Raw genomic sequence first — 22,069 nt, 5'->3', positions numbered from 1 at the left:
AAACGGATGAGAGATTTATGCGTCCAAGGTAGCAAAGGCAAAAAATAGGAAATCATGCTAAGCATAATAACCTGAGCTACCTTAACCCTCACATGCATAGGCCACCCTTGAGCTTTCCAATACACAAATTTATCTGAGATCCGAGCAGAAATCCAAGCAAGAAGCGCTTGGGGGTCCACATCCACACCCACCGGATATCCAAGATGACGAACAATGTCTCCTGTATGCACCACACGGCCTTGCCACCCTAATGCCTCAAGATCAAATTCCGTGCATACAATGAGGGCTGATTTTGATGAATTTATTTTCAGCCCAGAAGCCAATGCAAAATTATTCCAAGCTTCCATTGCTCGATCTATATTGCCTTTTTCGGCCGTGAGAAACATAAAAGTGTCATCCGCAAGGGCTTGAGCAACCAGTTGCTTGCCATGAGGGAGATGCAAACCAACCACTTCACCATGCGATGCCATAGCATCTAGGCGAGATAACATAGGATGAGTGGCAATGGCAAAGAAAAGAGGGCTAAGAGGACAGCCCTGCCGGAGAGAACGGGTGAGAGAAATACCATCCGAAAGTCCTCCATTGAGCATAATCCGCGTGATAGAGCCAGAGCCAAGTAAATGCACCAAATTAGCCATTTTGGGACCAAAGCCCATGGCTGTCATTAACTGAGAAAGGAAAGACCAGCTGACATGATCAAAAGCTTTTTCAAGATCCAACTGCACCATCACAATCTCTTGCTTCTTTGCCTTGGCATAATCCACTCCAATTTGAACATTAAGAATATTATGCAAAATATTCCTGCCATGCACAAATCCATATTGATATGGATGAACAAGAGTAGGAAGCACCTTCTGCAAGCGATTGGCAAAAATCTTTGTAAAGATTTTATACATAATACCCATAAGTGAGATCGGGCGCCATTGAGCCAAAGAAGTAGGCGAAGGGACTTTGGGCAACAAACGAAGTATGCCCAACTTCCAATCGGCAGGCATATATCCCTCATCCCAAACCCTTTGACAAATAAGCGTCAAAGGCTCTGCAAGCTGATCAGCATATTTTCAGAAAAACTCATTTGTCAAACCATCCCAACCAGGGCTCTTTCCCATGGGAAGTTTGGAGAGAACAGCTTCCACTTCCCCTTGAGTAACAGGAGCATCAAGCTGAACCGCCACATCAGGGTCAACTTGATATCGTACTTCAGCAAACAATGACTCCCTTGCAGCCAGGACAGCCAGTGAGACATCCTCTCGAGGGGCAAGCAAATCTTCATAAAACCTGATGCAATGCTGAATAACCTCAGAAGGTTGAGTAACAAGGTTGCCTTTGGCATCCATCAGCCTAACAATATTCTCACGCATATGTTTTTGATGCAACTTATCATAGAAGCGATGAGATTGACAGTTAGCATCCCGCAAAGCATCAAGACGTGCAAGTAGTTTAGAGAGAACATACTGTGCTTCCTGCACCCTAGATAGCTCCTTCTTCAGCCATTCTATGGCATCCGCAACTTCTGCATCCATAGAGTCAATAAACATGAACGTTTGCAAGCCCTTTAAAAGCGACTTAAGGAGGGCCACATGCTGTTTTTGTATAGAGGCATTAGCAAGACCATAATGCCGTGCTAATTTCCGAGTGTTGATAAGGAACACTGGCCAAGCATGATAATCAGCCATGGACACTCTTGTGGAGAAATGTCGTATCAACTGACGCATATAAACATCAAAAACTTCATGCTCCAAAAAAGTGTGATTTAAGCGCAAAGGCAAGCGTCCCAACAAGCCTTTATATGCATCCACAGGATGATAGACACAAGCGGCCAATGATCTGACAAAACCTGTTGTTGATCAACCATCATAGTAAGAACCTCTGGCAAAAAGAGATCTTGATGTAAAATATACATCCTATCCAATCTAGCATAAGTGCCCCGAAACTGTTGTGAGGCATAAGTGTAACCCCTTTCATCTGAATGCAACCAAGACCACATGTCTTGTTTTAGCGACCTTGCTGCAAAAGCTTCCCATGCCTTTCTCTCCGGGCCATCCATTACAGAATGAGGCGACGTGGCTTGCTCCCTGGAGACACACATATTAAAGTCCCCCATCACAAAGCCAGGATGAGAGATTGAAAGACACACAAGTCATTCCACAGCAAACGGCGTGCACTAGCATTATTTGGAGCATACACCCTTAACAACCATAAAGGCGTATCATCCCAAACAATCTGTATCACTAGAAATCTTCCATGAACATCTTGAATCACAAGAGAAGGCTGAAACTGCGAACGAACAGCAAACATAACACTTGACTGCGAAGCAGGATGTCCGCTTCTATAGAAAACATGAAACCCCTTATATACATAGGCTTTGGCAGCCAACTTATGCTGCTTATGTTCAACTACACACAAAACATCCCAACCATGACAAAAAGTTGTATGCCAAAGCCTGAACTGCTTTTGGCGCGAAGAAATACCCTTTACATTCCATGGTACAATTTTCATAAGCCTTCCCAGAAAAGGAATCAACAAGGCCGTGTACTAGGCCCAGGACAATCTGCCAAATCACGAACCTTTTGAAGCATTGCATTTTTAGACATGGTATTTGTGATCTCAAACTGCCCTTGGAGTTCCCGAGCACGTGTCAAAGGGTAATGACCATCCCATGGCGAGATGACCTCACCCTTCGAACCAAACACAAGAGGCAATTGTTGTTGTGCTTCTTTTGTTAGGCGACTTCTAATAGGATAGCGTTCTACTCTATCCACCCCAAGAGGCCCTGTACCTTGAGAAAGTTGGCCTCCCGGCCTCTCAATCCTGGTCTGATGCTGGGCACCTGAACCCCAAGGGCGACGAGCATATGTATGTAAGGGCCCCTGATGAGTACGCAAAGGCCCCCGCCAAACAGCATCTGAGAAATCCCCCCGCGGGGCAACAAATCGTGTCTTTTTACCACGTACTTCCACCCATGGCTGCTCAACCTCATTCTGAACATCCACATGTACATCCATGTGTTGGGCATCATGTGAAGGAGCATCATGCTCATCTTCCACGGGCAACTACCCATCAAGGATATCCTTTGTAGCAGCAACTTGTTCTTTCTTAGGACATTCGGAGACAAAGTGGCCCATCTCACCACATTTGAAACAGTGGCCAGCAAATGTATCCCACCTCAATTCATACATTAAAGGTTGCAGCCCAGCCATATTGACACGCAAATGTGTCGGCCTAGGTCTCCCAGTATTCCACAACATGCATAGACGATTTCGGTTTCTAGATGTCATTCGAGGCACCACCAAGACATCAGCGATACCTCGCATGAGACTTCGTAAAACACGCCAAAACATTGGTGGGAATTGTTTCACTTCAACCCAAACTGGGCAAGCTTGGCGCAACATATCTTGGTACTCTGCCATAGGCTTCCACGGAACCACATGAACCAACTGCCCATCCAAAAAAAGTGGCACCTGCTCCAAGACTGCCCTACGGGCTTCTGAAGTGCGAAAAAGTATTTCATAAAAGCCTCTCGGACCATCGTAAATCTCCTCAAGTGCCTCAGGCGACACCAAGCGGCCCAGCCATGCTCTAAGACGAGGCAACAATGGAATACGCCCAGTAAAGAAAAAGATAGCAGCACGATCATGAAAATCTGCTAGCTGTTGTAGCAACAAAGGAGTCTCCATGCATACATCAGCCACACCACTATTATCTACCGCAGCCATTTGCACGCTATTTGCCTTCACATATTCTTGCAGAAGCTCACCAGTGATCTGCAGCAAACGTGCAAACTCCGGAGAAGGTGCCTGAGAACTTTCCTCTGCATTCTCTCCAACATTCACCGGAGTATAGCTTGTATCAACATCAAGCCTTTGACGTTTTTGTTGCTCTGAGGCATCTGAAGCATAACCCACATCCTTCTCGATCATCTCCTCAATAAGATCCATGTTAAGGCTATTGGCAGCCATGTCGCCAACAGCAGCAGCCGGGTCATCCAAAGCCATGTACAAAAGCAAAGAAAACTCGTTCTCTCAAACCCAAATTCAGCACCTGCTGTAGTGCTAGCTGGAAACTCTTCTGTACCTGCAGTACCTGCTGAAACCCTACTGTACCTACAGTACTGGCTGGAAACTCTTCTGTACCACCTGCTGAAACCCTACTGTACCTGCAAGTCACCTGCTAGAAACCCTACTGTACCTACAGTACCGGCAGCTGGAAACTCTTCTGTACCTGCAGTACTTGCGGAAACTATTGTACCTGGAAGAACCCCTACTGTACTGCAGCACCTGCTGGAAACCCTACTGAACCTGCAGTACTTGCTAGAAACCCTAGTGTACCTGCTGTATTTATAGTAATACCTCTTGTTGCAAGCAGCTCCAAGCTACACGCACCTTCTCTGCAAGGATGTCGATCACACTGGCCTTCAGATAGAAAGTCCAAAAATGTGAGCGAAATAGCTAGGCGAACAGCCTTCTCTCCTGCCTTTCGAAGTGCAGACCCGTTTCTCTCTCTCTCCGGAAAGATGTGTTTTGTAACTGTATGAACAATTACGAGAGAGAGAAAACGAAAAAGCCTGTCGGCTGTTTGTAAGAGAGAGAGAGAAGTGACGTCAGGGTGTTGTAGCGCAGCCCTGAAGCTTTTGTGCGCAGCCAGGGCAGGGTGGTACACACAGGCAATCGCTGGCGGGCCGGTACTCGCAGCCAAGTAGATGCATAAAGCTCAGGCGGCCCGTTGTATTCGCAGCAAGCGCAGGTGTGCAAGTTTGTGCGCTGGCGGCCGATTGTATTCGCAGCAAGCGCAGGTGCGCAAGGTTGTGCACTGGCGACAGCCGTATGCAGGCGGCCCGTTCGTGCGCAAGTGGCAACGCTGGCGAGTGGATGGACGGGTGGCAGGTCGGCGGCAGCACTACGTGCTGCAAGAAAAGCCCCAAAAAAAAAAGGCAAGGTTGTCAGTGGTTTATTTTAGCTTTTTTTTTTTTGAAAAAAAAGAATCACCTATCCTTTTAGCGTATTCACCTGCGCCTAAGGGTTTTATTTAACCCACACTTTAGAAGAGGGGTTTTAAAAAAACCCACTTATTGCTTTATAAGTGTTTGTTTTCTTTTTTTTTTAAGAAAACAGAATATATATATATATAAATGTATATAAATATATATATATATATTTTTTTTGCCAAAAAAAAACCACAAAAGCAAAAGCTAAGTTAGCTTTTAGGGAAGGCTATATATTCCCCTTAAGCGGGCTTCTTGCCACACATCTCTCAAGCTCTCAAGCTCTCAAGCTGTCTAGAACTCTCCTTGTGCAAAATAAATATTCTCTCCTCTCTTGCCCTCTTCGAGATGTCGACGCAAGAATCCGAGTCGGAACCCATTCTCGAACGTGAAGACCTGCTGGCTACGGAAGCCACCGATGCCGATCTTTTCGACGATTATGTTTCAAAATCAGATTTCCAAGAGTTTAAAGTTACTCTCGAAGCTTCTTCCTCGGAACGTCAAGCACAGATCGCCGCGCAGATGCAGGCTTTACAAAACTCCATCTCTTTGTTGACCACTACCCTATCTAATCTTTCGGTATGGATACCTTGGCATCTGCTTTAGGCCCCAATATTACTCCAGAACAATTTGGGGGCGAGCAAAAGCAACGTACCAAGGAGATAGTGGACACTTGGCTACATAAGTGACAAGTCCATTTTCAGTTCCATCCATATGACGATGGGAAAAAGATCCAATTAGCAACAAGTTTCCTCTCAGGCAAAGCTTTGCTTTGGTGGAAGGAACTCAACCCTAAACCAACGACTTGGGCACAGTTCGAAGACGTCTTCAAGAAAGAATTCCTCAAGAAAGAGGATGACTATGATGTTGTTGCCCGGTTTACTACTTTGACCATGACCTCGCAGAACCTCACTTATGAGGTCTATCTCCAGAAATTTAGGGACTTGCAGATGAAAGCTACGAAGATGGATTCCACAACTCTTTTGGGTTTCTTCGTAGCCGATTTATCCGACTCATACCGTTTACAAGTTAAAAACAACAAATGCAAAACTTTGGACGAAGCCATTCATTCCGCTCGTATCTATGATGATACAATGGTCTCTTCCAAGTCTAAACCCGTTACCGAGCACGGGAACAAGCACAAAAGGAAGTTCTCCGCACCAATGGCTAGCACGACTGAAGAAAAGTCTTCGGACCAACCTTCGAAGAATTCAACTTCGACACCAACGAAGAAGAAACGTCTCCTTAAGGCTTTGAAGCTCAAGGAGGAGGAACGTTGCTTCATCTGCGAAGAAAAAGGACATATGTGTAACGAGTGCCTGAAGCAAAAGGATGCAAAGACCAACGCAAGACCCAAGCCAAAGGCAGCTAACCAGTTGTCTTTGACAGGTACGTCACTTACTGTACTTTCTCGCCCTAGTACATGTTCTGATTGTCTGTTCAACTCTAAAGTTTTTGGCTTGCATGATCTTCTCCGAGTTTATGGAGAAGTGAATGGCCATAGAATCCACATTCTTCTAGACCCTGGCAGCTCACACAATTTTATTAATTACAAACTTGTTGAGAAATTGGGTCTTGACACAACACCCAGCGATCATACGTATGAGGTACGCCTACCTGCGGGTCGGCAAGTATGGGATCGAAAGGGGGAGACGCTACCGATCCGGATTCAGGACTACAAAGATACTCTGGAATGCTATATTATGCACCTAGAACATGTAGACTTGTTATTAGGGATTGAGTGGTTTAAGACTCTTCAAGTCCAGATAGATTGGTCCAGTCATATTTTTTCTTTTGAACATAGGAACACCCAGTATAGTATCTTAGGTGATTGTATACATCCCTCTCAGGGACCTCTTGTAAATACAGTTGATTTTGGTAATATAATGGATTCTTCTTTGTATACAGCTTTCCATTGTGTATTAATTCCACTTTCTTCATTTCTCATACCTTCTATGGATGTCAATGAATTAAGTGTATTTGAAAGCAAAGAATTACAGAAGATACTTGACTCGTTTCAAGATGTATTTCCTAAGGAACTGCCATCGGGCTTACCACCTGGAAGGGCAGTAGATCATCGTATTGACCTAATCCCTGGTGCTCACCCTGTTAGTATTCCACCGTACAGGATGAGTCAAGCTGAGGAAGATGAGTTGGCCAAACAACTCGAAGATTATTTGAGGATGGGCCAGATCCGTCCAAGTAAATCACCTTGGGGTGCACCTGTGTTGCTTAGGAGAAAGAAGGACAACACCTGGAGAATGTGTATAGATTACAAGAGATTGAACAAGCTGACAATTAAGAACCGTTATCCTCTCCCTAGATCAGATGACTTGATTGACCGGTTAGCAGGAGCGAAATATTTCACGAAGATAGATTTACATACTGGCTATCACTAGATACGTATTCATGAAAGGCATGTCGAAAGAACCGCCTTTCGGACTAGGTATGGCCATTACGAGTTTCTCGTATTACCTTTTGGATTAACCAATGCACCACTTTCCAGCAAATGAGGAACGATCTTTTTCGTGAACATTTGGGAAAATTTGTGGTTGTGCTCCTGGATGATATTTTGATATATAGTCGTACCGATGACCGACTTGTTGAAAGGTCGTGGACGTAAGTCAAATCAGCCTATCACTTGGAATAACGATCTAGATATGGCCTTCAGACTTTCGAAAGATAAAGTCAAGGAAGCACCTATCTTAGCATTACTCGATCCTAGTCGGCCTTATGTTCTTGAAACTGATGCCAGTGACTATGCCATTGGAGCTGCTCTATTTCAAGATGGTAGACCTGTTGCTTTTGAAAGTAAAAAGCTAGACGACGCTCAATCTCGTTGGCCAACCCTTGAGAAGGAGCTTTATGCTGTGATTCATGCTCTCAAGGTTTGGAGACATTATTTATATGGCTCCAAGTTTGTGGTATTGACTGATCATCAGTCAATCAAGTATGTGTGTGATGCGGATGATTTGAGAGGAAGGAAAGCTCGATGGGCTGAATTAATGCAAGATTTTGATTTCGAGATTCGTTATAGAAAAGGGTCCATGCATAGTGTTACAGATGCGCTTAGTCGAATTAGAGAGGTGAATACTTTGTCGTTCACCGAGATTTCTACTGACTTATTTCAGTCATTGAGAGGGCTTTGTAGGACTGATAGTTATTTTGGTCCATTTTGGCAGAAGATTCCAGGACGGGAGCTCATTGATTAACCAAGACTCAATGACTAAGCAGCCTACCATTCAGGCTGCAGGACACCAATGGATGATTCGGAGTGGTTTACTATTCCGTAACGACAAAATTTGTGTACCACAGATCCCGGACATTAAGTCCAAGATTCTTAAGGAGTGTCACGATGCCCCTTCTGCTGGACACCCTGGGGTACACAGAACATTATCGTTAGTGAAACACACTTTTTATTGGCCAAAGATGTTCTCAAGTGTCAAGTTTGTCAAGCAAATAAAGCTGAACGTTTTAGACAAGCTGGGTTGTTGCATCCTTTGCAAATCCCAGGTAATAAATGGAAAAGTATTTCCATGGATTTTATTACCGGATTGCCAAGAACACATCAAGGCCACGATTCTATTTGGGTTGTGTTAGATCGCTTGATAAAAATGGCTAGATTTTTACCAACCCCAGTGATAGGGACTCTAAGTTTACTAGTGATTTTTGGAAACTTGTTTTTGAGAAGTTAGAAACAACTTTGAACTTGAGTTCCTCAGATCATCCTCAATCTGATGGCCAGACTGAAAGAGTGAATCAGATTTTGGAGGATATGCTTCGAGCATATGTATCCAAAAGGCAGAGTTCATGGGAGGATTATCTTCCTATGTTAGAATTTGCATATAACAGTACTAAGCATACGAGTACAGGTTTTAGTCCTTTTATGCTTATGTATGGTTTTCAACCTAGATCACCTGTTACAGTGGGATTCTCCGGACTTCAGCATGATGCAGCACATAATATTTTCCAAGATGTGCAAGAAATATTACAAGTTGCGAAGGAATCTATTAGAAGTGCTCAAGACCGAGACAGATTTTATTCTAATAGACATCGTTCACCCAGAGAGTTCTCTGAAGAAACGATGGTATATTTGCGAGTTCCGAAAGATTCCGAGACTTTACAGACAGGTCGATCTCCGAAATTATCCCCTAGATACTGTGGACCATTTCGTATTACACGACGGATTGGTTCAGTTGCATATGAATTGGATTTGCCTTCTCATGTGAAAGTTCATCTTGTATTTTATGTCAGTAGACTTAAGGAAGTACTGGGTGGAACAGACCAGTTAGTTACTCCTCAAGAAATCATAGATGTCGAGGACATGACATTTGTTCCACACAAACCTGAAAAGATTCTTGGATTTCGTGAAAGAAGATTGCGTAATACGCTTATCACGGAATACAAGATCAAGTGGAAGGATCGTGTTCAGGAGGACGCTACATGGGAGACATTGACTACTCTTCAGAGAGATTACCCTGGCTTTTTAGTGAGCTCAGGAGGAGTGAGCTCTTAGAGGAAGGGGAGTATGTCATGTGCACAGTGTGTATCTACCGTGTGCTACACGCACACAAGACTAGCTTCGACGTTGGGGAAGCTTGGAGCTAGGCAGGCTGATTGACGAGCTGAGTTAGGGATAAACTAACGGGCGGGCACCCAAGTATGGACGGGTGGGCGCCCAAGTGTGGATGCCCGATGACCGGCCAAGAGCCTATAAAAGGGTGGCCAAGGTTAGTCGTTAGTTTATAGAGTCTCGCGTGTCTTTGTGAGAGCTCTATGGTCAGGACGCCTGGATCTAGTGCAGACATGCACCCGCTTTATGCAGCCGATAGGCCGGCAGCAGTCTCGAGGCCCGCAAGGGTAGCTTCGTGGCGGTATGGGACATCATGAGGTAGAGATTGGTCGGTACGTCCATCTAGTTAGCTCAGCTCGTGGCTCGGTGGGGACAGCCAAGACTTGTGGACTTGCCCACGGCTGTCAAGGTTGGGAGGTGAGTCAGGCCTGCACCCCCGTCATGTTTGCTTGGTTTGTTTGTAGGTTTCGAGTCTTGTACCAGGAGCGTTCTATGAGGAGATCCTATGGGGATTTGACACACATGAACATACGTCGAACAACCAAATATCCGGAAATAAACAACGAAGGGCTTCTCACCATGGAAAGCCTCATATGGAGTTTTATCTGGAAGCGCAACAGTAGGAGACCTGTTCTGAATGTAGACAGCAGTGGAAGCCGCCTCAACCCAGAAACGTCGAGATAATGAAGAATGCTCAAGCATAGCACGGGCCATCTCCATAATGGTCCTATTCTTCCTCTCTGCAACTCCATTCTATGATGGAGTATACGCTGTAGTAAGTTGTCTCCAAATGCAATGGGTCCTACAATATTGCTGAAACTCCTGGGATGTAAACTCACCCTCTCCGTCAGTCCTGAGAGCCTTGACCCAGCAACCAGTCTCTTTTTCCACCTCAACTCTCCAATCACAAAAGTACTAAAAAGCCTCATCCTTGGTCTTAAAAAAGAAAACCCAAGTATATCTGGAGAAGTGATCCACCATCACGAGCACGTACAACGCCTTACTCAAAGACGCGGTACTCATAGGACCACATAAGTCTGCATGAACAAGAGCAAGTGATGTCGAAGATCTTTGTCGCCTCCTTCGGAAAGGCGGCTCGGTGTTGCTTCCCTTGTAAACAAGAGGAACAAGTAGAAGATGGAGCCTTGATGGTCGGTAAACCCTCAACCAATCCATCCTTCGAAGCTCGCTGTAGAAGCTGATAGCTCAAATGGCCAAACCGAGTATGACACATGGCAGTATGAGGGTGGACCCCTCATTATCTTTGTACAAAAGGTGTGTACTTGCTTTCTTAAACTAATCAACTCGTGGAAGTCTGTGTGCTCCACTCTCTGTGCGCTTGGAGCAACTCGATTGTGCTTCCTAAGCTTCATTACTTGCCCTAAATTTTATCCTAAACCTAATAGTGGTATATACTCGTTGAGCCATATTTATTTAAAACCACCATTTGTACCCACATATTTGTAAATTCACCCTTTCACACACTAGTTTGCACTTTTTCCAAAACAATCACATTCTTGCACACCCTCTAAATCACTGCTTAGCACCTTCCCTAGAAATCACTCCTTAAAAAATGTAAAAAAACCTCACATATTACATGCACTAGTTCATTTACGTTATCCATTCGCTTTTTTATTTTTTAAAAAGGGCTTAAGAGTAGATGCACAATCTATCACAATATATTTCAAACCACTACTGCATTTTCATCATCTTCATGGGAGCACCTTGTCATTTTGAGGATTTATCCAAGGCAATTCTTCTTCACCATTTCTTAGACCCCATCTTGCATTTATTTAATTATATGAGCATTGTTCACATTTAAAAACTATAGCCTATTCCAAATGTAAAAATTCCTATTATTATTTTCTTATATATATATCTTGGTCATATGTAAGGCACGTGGAATTTTTTTTAGACTTCACCATATAAGGTGAGTAATAAGCCTAGTAGAATAGGTTTGGCAATCCAAGTCAAGGAGGGTGGGAATAATGGCTCAAATTATTTTGAATTGGGATAGTATTATAATCCACAAAGAGGGCCCAAAGACTTGGCATTTATTGAAATTTTCCACATATGCACAAGTCTTACATCACCAAAGGAGAGGAGGTGAGCATTATGCCTAAATAATTCAAGATTCCATTTGATATTATATATATATATGTACACCTTTTCTTCCCAAGATGGCTTGGCAAAAGAAATCTTGAAGACATGGGAGACCCACCAAAAGGACTTTTTTTCAGGGTATACATTTTTAAATTCAATTTTTGACCATCTTCCACTCAAAATTTGGGGATGAGACTTTTCAGTTCAAGTAAAATTTACCGAGTACGCGGCGAACTTCAATTTTAGTTTTCGAAGCTCCTCAATCCGAGCTACACAGAAAAAGTTACAGCCAAAACAATGGACTGCAAAAATTCTAGACAGTTTACCCAAACCTCTTCCTCACTCATTCTCTTACCCACAATTACATTCACCACTTTGTAATGATTTCACCCCAAACCTATTTAAAATAGCCTTTGAATATCTTGGCTCAAAAGAAAATTGTAACCATATCTTTTGAATTTTTCTCCACCATCTTGGACCTAGCAACAGTTGAGACCTAGTCCAATTACAACCTCTTCATCGAACCATTTTCACACCACTTAAATCCTTGCTAAGGGAGTCTCTCTCCACCTATAAAAGGGACCATCTATCACCATCAAAGAACAAGTTTCTCTTAGTCCTCAAACTCATGCTAGCCTCTTCTTTCCCCATCACCCATACCTTCACCAAAGTCTTTTGTTTTCCTCTCTATGCTCACCGCATCATGTGGCTCTTGCCAACATCACCCTAGGTGTGTGAAATCCATGTGATTAAGCCACTCTCTCTCTCTCCATGTACTTTGAGAACTAATAAGTAATCTTTGGTCTATTCCATATGTTTAAAGCCTTAATTTCCATTAATGGATTGTGTATTTATGACATGGATGCTTCCTTTTATATTCTTCCATTGAGTTGGTTTAGGATCAAGAGCTCTCTTCTTTTTTGTCTTTGTGAGTGTGTTTCTTTTGGAAGAAGGTGATAGAGGCCACCTTTCAAGAAAATCACCCTCACCGTCTATACACACGTGTGCTGCTCCGTACACAAGCCATACACCTAAACGTGTCCGTAGAGTATTATTGTACCTGTTGTACTCCACTACACACCTGTACCCAATTGTGCCTATTGATGTACCCAAATGTACCAATTGTACCTGACTATACATGTGTACCCAACTGTACCCATTGTGTACTCTACTTGCACCCGATAGTGTCACACATACAATTGTACACCTGTTGAAGCACATCTGGTGCATTTTTGTGAAATTTGGGGATTTTCAACATGAATTTGCAGCTTTTATCAAAATTGAGGCCCTGCACAATCGACTTTGAGAGTTGCAAAATCATCGATTTTGTGCTTTTTCGGAGTTTTGCACTCTTCCCTGGTAATAATTTTTTAAGGCATTATAATTTCTACAGTTAATTTTATATCTCAGCAGGCATTCAATGCAATCGACTGTGATACAAAAAGGCAATCTACATCATTTTGGTTTGCCTTGAGTGCATTGGTCACACATTTGGGGATTTTATATTGCACGACAGAGTTTGCCGTATTTTGTTGCTTTCTGTTATTACTTGTATGCATTATGGCCCAAAAAGCAGGAGATGTATTTGGAGTTTTGGCCAAGGAAGGTAAGGCTTGAAGGGAGCAATGGAGCTTTATGGTTAGGAGTGCAATGGAGCTTTATGGTTAGGAGTCTCATGGTTGCCAAGGGCTTATGGGGCTTGTTGTGGGGTGACGATGCTCGTCCACCCACTATAGAGCCAATCACTCCTCCCATGAATGCTGCTCAGCCGGTAGCTAGCAAGAGCCAGCAACAACACTAGCTCCTACTCAAGAACAAAGGAGATGGGATGCAAGAGAAGCACAAGTTATGTCTCTCATTGCCCTCTCAATGAAGAGGTCCATTATACCTCATGTCAGGTCATGCAAGATTGCAAAACAAGCTTGGGATACTTTGGAAGCCATGTATCAAACACAAAATGAGGATAGAGTTGCATATTTGAAAAGGCAAGGATGCTATAATACTTGGATCATAGGTAAGAACATATGATACCTACTTGCATGCATGCATTTATACATGGATACATACATTCTTATACATACATACATGTATCAGTAAGTATATATATATATAATGCACGCTTGCATGCATGCATTCATTTATACATGCATGCATATACATACTCACTTACACATTTTTAAAGGAATCATCATGAAAGAAAACACATACTGTGTGGGAGAAGGAAGAATTAGGGTTAGGTTAATTCATGTGGGAGACATACACAGAGAGAACAAGGGAGAGAGAGAGAAAGAGAGAGTTGTGGGGATAAGTCAACTCATCAATAGCATGAGTGTGTGACTCCCCTATCACACATGTATATTGCACCAGTACACATAGTGCACTTAGTACATTAAAAGTACTAAGTGTACTATGTACTATAACTTATGGGCTTGTACACACTATAAGGGTGGGCATTATGCCTTTACCCCAACAACCTCCCACTTAAAGGCAAAGTGCCCTTAAGTAAAGGAAAAGAAAAATCAGCATGTACATGATAATATACAAGGCCATATCAAGGCTGAAACTGGCCTCATCCAATGCCCATCAAGTGTCTGCAATGAGCAAACCGCTCCGGAGGCAAACTCTTTGTCAACAGATCAGCCGGGTTGTCATCCGTGTGAATCTTAACAAGCTGAATTTGCTTGTTCTCTATCACCTCTCTGATGAAGTGATACTTCACATCCACATGCTTCGTCTTTGCATGAAAGACAAGGTTCTTTGCCAACTGGATGACACTCTGACTGTCACAATGCAACAATGGAATATCCCCTGTATAACCCAAATCAACCACTAACCGAGATAGCCATAATGCCTCCTTGCAAGCCTCTGGCTGCAATATACTCGGCCTCTGTAGTAGATAAGGCTGTGCACTTCTGCATCCAGGATATCCATGACACAGCACCTCCTGTGAATGTAAACACATAACCGGTAGTAGACTTCCGGTTATCTGGATGACCGGCATAATCCGAATCCGTGTAACCATGCACTAAAGCATCCTGTTTGCCAAAACATATGCACATATCCTGTGTGCCCTTCAGGTATCTCATGACACCTTTCACTGCTTCCCAATGCTTCTTGCCAGGGTTGGCCATGTATCTAGAAACCACTCCCACTGCAAATGCAATGTCCGGCCTAGTAGCAACCATGGCATACATGAGACTGCCACAAGCTGAAGCATACGGAACCTTGGCCATATCAGCCCTGTCTCTATCTGACTGTGGACTGTCCATAGCACTGAGTTTCACATATGGAGGCAAAGGAGTACTAGTCTTCTTCCCCCCGTCCATATTAAACCTCTGCAAAACTTTGCCAATGTATTCCTTCTGAGATAAATACAACACATGCTGATTTCTGTCCCGAAGTATCCGCATACCCAAAATGTGATTTGCATCACCCAAATCCTTCATATCAAAGGTTTGATGCAGCCTCTGCTTCAAGGTATCCATCTCCTTACGAGATTTCCCGGCAATCAACATATCATCAACATACAAGATGAGGATCAGTAGACTGCCATCCAAAGCTTTCTTGGTGTACAAGCAGTGATCTATGTCACTTCTCCTGAATTTCTGAGATTTCATGAATGTATCAAATTTATGATACCATTCTCTTGGTGCCTGTTTGAGCCCATAAAGACTCTTTTTTAGCTTGCATACAAGCTTTTCCTATCCACTTATTGCATAACCCTCTGGCTGCTGCATATATATCTCATGGAGATCACCGTGAAGAAAAGCAGTCTTCACATCCATCTGAATCAAGTCCAGATCATCATGAGCAACCAAAGCCAATACAGCTCTAAGTGTGGTCATTTTGACCACTGGAGAGAAGATCTCATCAAAGTCCACACCATATTCTTGCTTAAAGCCCTTAGCCACTAACCTGGCTTTGTATCTTGGCTTTGCATCTGATGCAACTTTGAGCCTGTATACCCATTTGCATGGCAAAACCTTCTTGCCTGCAGGCAAATGCACCAACTTCCAAGTTCCATTTTTATGCAGAGAATCCATCTTTGACTTCATGGCACGCTCCGAAAGAGCCTTGTCTGCCCTCTGTAAAGCCTCTTTATAACATGAGGGCTCCCCACAGTCAGTAAGCATCAAATAGTCAACCCCTGGAACAAACCTGTCAGGGGCTCTGGAGGGTCTTGTGGACCTCCGTACCCAATGACCATCATTTGCAGGTTGCTGTCCAGCCTGCATATCACCCATTGGTGGCTCCTGTTCCATGCCATAAGGCTGAAAAATCATGCCCGGTATCTCCTCTAACTGTGGTATATCCATAGGGATATCTTCTGCCATCTCTGGCTGTCCATTTGGACCATTTTCAGCACCATTTAAGGGCTGGTTTTCGTGCTGTAATGGCTGATTTACAGCCCTTTGTTGTTGTCCATGATGTCCATCATCATCAAAGATGACTCTGCCAGGCTCCTGTTGCTTTGCAGGCTCCTGTTGCCTTGCAGGCTCCTTATACATGCATGCTTCATCAAAAATGACATCATTGCTGCGTATGATCTTTCTATTCATGGGATCCCAAAGTCTATACCCCATTTCACCTCTGTCACCATATCCTAGGAATATGCATTTGTGAGACTTAGGATCAAGTTTGGTGCGCATTTCCCTGCGTATGTGCACGTACGCAACGCAACCAAACACTCTCAAGTGCTTGTATGACGGAGGCTTCCCTGTCCATACTTCTTCTGGCACTTTCCCACCAAGCCTCGTGTTAGGTGACCTGTTTATAAGGTGAACGGCTGTCATAACAGCTTCAGCCCAAAAACCATGAGGTAATGCAGCATGTGACAACATAGAACGGACCTTCTCCTGAATGGTCCTGTTCATCCTCTCTGCTCTCCCGTTTTGTGGAGGATCATAAGGAGTAGAGAGCTCCCTCTTGATGCCTTTAGCATCACAAAAGTCCTGAAACTGTTTGGACATATACTCTCCACCATTGTCGGAACGCAAAGCCTTCAGTGTTTTGCCAGTTTGATTCTCAACAAGAGCAACAAACTTCTCAAACACTGAGAATGTATCACTCTTCAAACGAAGAGGATAAACCCACACCTTGCGTGTGGCATCATCAATAAAAGACATAAAATATTTTCCCCTCCCAAAGAAAGCTGAGGCATCTCACATACATCAGTATGCACAAGCTCTAACTGAGCATCTTTCTGTCCAAGAGCTTTCTTGTGGGGGCACTGTAGTTGCCTACCATATATACAATGCTCACAAAACAGAAAACTTGAAAACTTTAGAGAAGGCAAGTAACCCAAACGAGACAATTGCTCCATTCCCTTGACACTCATGTGTCCCAACCGGCTATGCCACATAGAGATTTCCGGCAGCTCGGTTGCATTTACATTAGCATGGTGACAAACACCTGCATGCATAAAGTAAAGAGTGTCCACCTTAGAGCCTCTGGCAACAACCAGTGAGCCCTTACTAATTTTCCACTTTCCACTACCAAATGTGGTAACATAATCAGCATCATCAAGCTGTCCAGTAGAAAGCAGATTCTTCTTGATCTCAGGCACATGCCTGACATCATGGAGCATAAGCTGTGAGCCATCTGAAAATACAAGCCTCACATCACCTCTGCCAAGAATCTTGCATGCATGGTTATCACCCAAATAAACCACTCCTTCATTGCCAGCAGTATACCTGACAAACAAGTCTCTGCAACCTGTGACATGAAAGGAGGCACCTGAATCAATGATCCATGAGTGCATACCATGACCACCTGTAAGAAGTGAATGGGCATCAAGTGAAGACGTAAATAGGACCTCATCCTCACTGCCACCTGCATGTGACACATTGATTTCTTCAATCTTGACTCCACTTTTGCCCTTTGGCTTTACATCTTTGGCTTCATCTTTCTCTTTGTCTTTGACTTTTCCCTTTTCTTTTTGATCATTTTTCCATTTGTAGCATTGCTTTTTAATGTGTCCCTTCTTGCCACAATAATGGCATTCCAAATCCTTTTTGGAGCGAGACTTGCTCCTACCCCTTTCTTGGCTTTTCCCCCTTTGCGGGGATCTCCCACGTGCATTCATTGCATTGGACTTTCCAACAGAGTTGTTTTTCCTGTTCATCTCTTCTTGAAGAAGAGCACCCTCAACATCTGCATATGACAGCATAGCATGCGAATTGCTAGTGGCTGTCCTAAATGTGTCCCAACTCTCTGGCAAAGTGCATAACAAAAAAGTGGCTTTGAACTCATCGTCCATTGCCAACTTTTGATTAATGACCTGGCTGACAATACCATTAAACTCATTTAGATGGGCTGTCATAGACGCCCCTTCCTTCATCTGAAGACCTATGAGTTTCTTCAACCAATACACTTTGCTTGAGGCACTTTGTTGGGCATACAAGTCCTGCAATCTCTGCCACATTCCCCAAGCTGTCTTCTCTTCACGAATGCTGAAAAGTAAAGAGTCTGACACAGACAACATGATAGTAGATCTTGCCAGCTCATCCATATCTTCCCACTCTTCAGCAGTAAGAGAAGCGGGCATCACACCCCTTTCTTTGATAGGCTTGTGCGGCTTTTTCTGGAGCAACACATTGTAGCACTGGGTTTGCCAAATATCATAATTATGCGAGCCTTCAAGCTTCTTGATGTGAAGCAATGAAGAGCTCTCACCTGTGGTTGCCATAGCAAAATGCAACCTGTCAATGCCTGACTCCCTGCAAAATGTGCAAACACTGCACCAAAAGCACACAAAGTGCTCACAGTTGTTCTCCCAAGCTTTATCTCCCACTGCGGAAGCACAAATGCAACTTTTCTCCCACTTTATGTGATGAAATCACCAAAATCTGGTTGCTGCAGATTTTGGACAGCACCTTAAATGTGCTCTGTTGCCCTTCCAAAGTACTGTACAGCAGTACCAAGTGCTCACCAATGATGTACCAAACCTGTACCGACAAGTACAGCAGCTGAAATTGAGCCTTTTGGTCACTCAAAACAGTGTACAGCCATGCCAAAACTTGCACAAAGCTGTGCCAAATCTGTACCAACAGGTACAATAGCAATAAATGCTCTCCTGGCTGTCCAAATGAGTGAAAATCAGACTTTTACAGTCCTGTACACTGCATACAACAGTCCCGAACAGAAATTGGGCAAAAGCCCTTTGACTGCAAGCTGATTTTTGAGGATTCAAGACATAAATGTCTTGCCTGCTGCTTTGCCAAGCTCAACAAGCATACGAACTTGAAAAGCCCCTTGATTTAAGATCAATTTCTGATCATACATGGTACATCGACGCACATGAAGGCATCCAGAGTGTTCACGATGCTTCCCCCTGGCCACATATACATCAAATACATGAAACCCCCTTGATTTACAGGCACATTGAGTGCTTGTAAGGCATCAACACATTATCCACAGCATCAAATGCGATCGCCTGCATGCAAATCAACCCAATTGGCACAAAAGCCCCTTGATTTGCACTGCAATTTGCTGCAATTTTGCCCAAATGTGCGATTTCTTCACATCATACAGCATGTATGAGTGCTTAATTGCACAATTACATCAAAAGCCCCAAATTTCGACATCCAATTTCCTGCAAATTGATCCTGATTGTGACCAATGTCCTCCAAATTGATCCTGATTGTGACCAATGTCACCCAATTTTTGCCAATTTCGCTCAAAATTGAGCAATTCGGCACCTGTACCTGCTCAATTGATAATTGTACCTGCTCAATTGCAAGTCCCAAAAAAAATTGAACAAAATTTCTAATTTTTTTGTTTTTGTTGCAGGAAAAGGGGGGTTTGCTGATGCTGCTGCAGAATTAGTGCAGATGAAGGACTCCTTTGCAGCAGCCCGTGCGAATCTCTACAGTTCTCTGATGAGACCCTTTTCTTCCTTCTAGCTCATGACTCAGATGAGTTTAACCGTTGGGAAGCAGGACAAACCATGGGAAGGAAGCTGATCCTTTCCCTAGTCAGCTCTGTGCAGAATGACAAGAAGCTAGTGATTGATAATGGATTTGTCAATGGACTGCGCAGCATTCTCTGTGACTCAACCTTAGACAAGGAATTTGTTGCAAAGGCAATAACCCTCCCGGCAGAAAGTGAAGTGATGGATTTGATGGAAGTGGCTGATCCTGATGCAGTTCACACAGTCCGTCGTTTTGTTGTAAAGGAGATTGCCTCAAGCTTGCGCCAAGAGTTTCTTGATGCAATTAATGCTAATCGTAGCAATGAGGCATATGCTTTCGATCATGAAAGTATGGCAAGACGGGCTTTGAAGAACGTTGCCTTAGGCTACCTTGCATCTTTGAATGAGCCCGAGACAACAGATCTGGCCTTGAATGAGTACAAGGCAGCAACGAACATGACGGAACAGATTGTGGCGTTGGCAGCCATTGCTCAAAATCCTGGGGAATTGCGTACTGAAGTGCTGTCCAAGTTTTACGAGCAATGGAAAAGAGACTCTTTGGTTATCAACAAATGGCTTGCTTTGCAAGCTATGTCAGACATTCCGGGCAATGTGAAGAATATGAAAAACCTGCTCTGATACCAGTTGTGTGGAAGAAGGAAGAATTAGGGTTAGGTTAATTCATGTGGGAGACATACACAGAGAGAACAAGGGAGAGAGAGAGAAAGAGAGAGTTGTGGGGATAAGTCAACTCATCAATAGCATGAGTGTGTGACTCCCCTATCACACATGTATATTGCACTAGTACACATAGTGCACTTAGTACATTAAAAGTACTAAGTGTACTATGTACTATAACTTATGGGCTTGTACACACTATAAGGGTGGGCATTATGCCTTTACCCCAACACATACACATGTTTAAGATAATATACATGCTTGCGCGTGCGCGCATGTGCATGCACACACACACAAACACAAAGAAAATGGAAGACTTTTCTCCAAGAGGAACATGTATTTCTATGCTCTAGCACACACAATAAATTCTGAGCTCCCTTTAAAGCTACTTATAAGCGAGTAATTTTGAGCCTTTCAGGACCCTAAAGAGTGGCCTATCATTGACGTGCTGTCCATGTCTCTCGTATGTAGCGCTGCCATACGTCCTGTCTCATCACTCTGTTCCTCTCATTGAGAGAGAGGTAACCCTGTGGAGCAGACTGATCATACTGAAAAGGTGGCAACCGCTCAATGTCTATCCCATGATGTGAGAACCACTGTAGCATCTGTGCAAACCAAGATCCAGTGTGTCCAGCCTCGGCTAGCTGTCTGGATGCCTCAAAAGCTCGGCGGGATAATCTCTCCATGGGCATCTCCCTCATCCTATATATAAAGGAGATCGTCTGGAACAATGTCTCCATTGCCATAGGTGGTGCAATAAACTCAGCTCGAACAATGTCGTGCGGGACGGATGGTTTGCTGCGTATCATCCTCGAGAGCATCAAGATCTATGGTCTCTCCAGCTGTACCCATGTGGAGGTTGCAAGCCCTGGTGCCCAAACCGCTGCTGCATACATCAAGGCTGGTGTCACTAATGTATCAAAGAGCCACCCCTTCGTGCGGGGTTCCTGAAAATGTGCCTGATGGCACTGACGCTCAAGGCCAGCAAGAGCTGCATACCCCCGGGTCACTCTGTCTCGGATTGCCTGAGCCATGGAGAAGCGTCCAGCTGAGCTAGTAAATGTGATGCCAAGGTAAACATAAGAGCTCACCACCTCGACCCGCCCTCCTACTAATGTGAGAGTAGTGTGGCTCCTTACTGCGGGTGAGGTGTGGAAGATCATATCCTTGGTTTTCCCAAGGTTCACTGTGAGACCCTGCTGTGCACAGAAGTCATCAAGAGCCACAAGGTGTCTTTGAAGCCCAACCTGCGTGTCGGATACCAAGACGATGTCATCAGCATAAAGCATAACATGGACAGTAATACCTGATAGCTCAACGCCAGAGCCTCCTCCCTGTGTGATGTAGTCGACCACCTCATCAATATAGAGCCCAAAGAGCGTGGGGGAGAGCGGGCACCCCTGCTTCACACCAATGGTGCTAGCAACTGTGTCGGACAAACCTCCTGGGCATCGGACTCTCCCAAAGACCTCCTCATATAGCCTGTATATGCCCCACATCATGTCTGAGGGTATGCCTAGTGTCAGTAGTCGCCGAAAGAGGCGCTCTCTGGGCACAGTATCAAATGCCTTGCGGAAATCCACAAAGCAACAATAGAGCCGTTGCCTCCGTGCCTTGGCCTGATCAATCAGGCACCTCAATGTAAGAATGTGGTCGATGGTCGAGAAGGCTCGTCAGAAGCTTGCCTGGCCTGCTACTCTCAATCCCCCATCCTCTGCATGAGTGCTCAGGTCTGCCTCCAAAACTGCCCCGTATAGTTTGGCCAATATATGGCCAATCATGTGGTCCTGTAGTTCCCGGGGTCTAGTACATCTCCCGCTTC

The 22,069-nt window shown here is 44.1% G+C and overlaps 1 protein-coding gene and 1 pseudogene across 1 annotated transcript in view; one reads left to right on the top strand and one right to left on the bottom strand.

The window, feature by feature from the left end:
- The window catches only part of LOC147614360 (PTI1-like tyrosine-protein kinase At3g15890), a 126,256-nt gene that overhangs the window by 66,187 nt on the left and 38,000 nt on the right, over window positions 1–22,069 (bottom strand). The window lies entirely within an intron of this gene.
- On the top strand, window positions 19,538–20,208 carry LOC147614362 (puromycin-sensitive aminopeptidase pseudogene; annotated as a pseudogene).

This window comes from Cibotium barometz, chromosome 42 (genome assembly GCF_041138505.1).
Source record: "Cibotium barometz isolate CiBa-2024 chromosome 42, ASM4113850v1, whole genome shotgun sequence".
Classification (NCBI taxonomy): Eukaryota; Viridiplantae; Streptophyta; class Polypodiopsida; order Cyatheales; family Cibotiaceae; genus Cibotium; species Cibotium barometz.
This window is presented reverse-complemented; position numbering and strand designations above follow the sequence as displayed.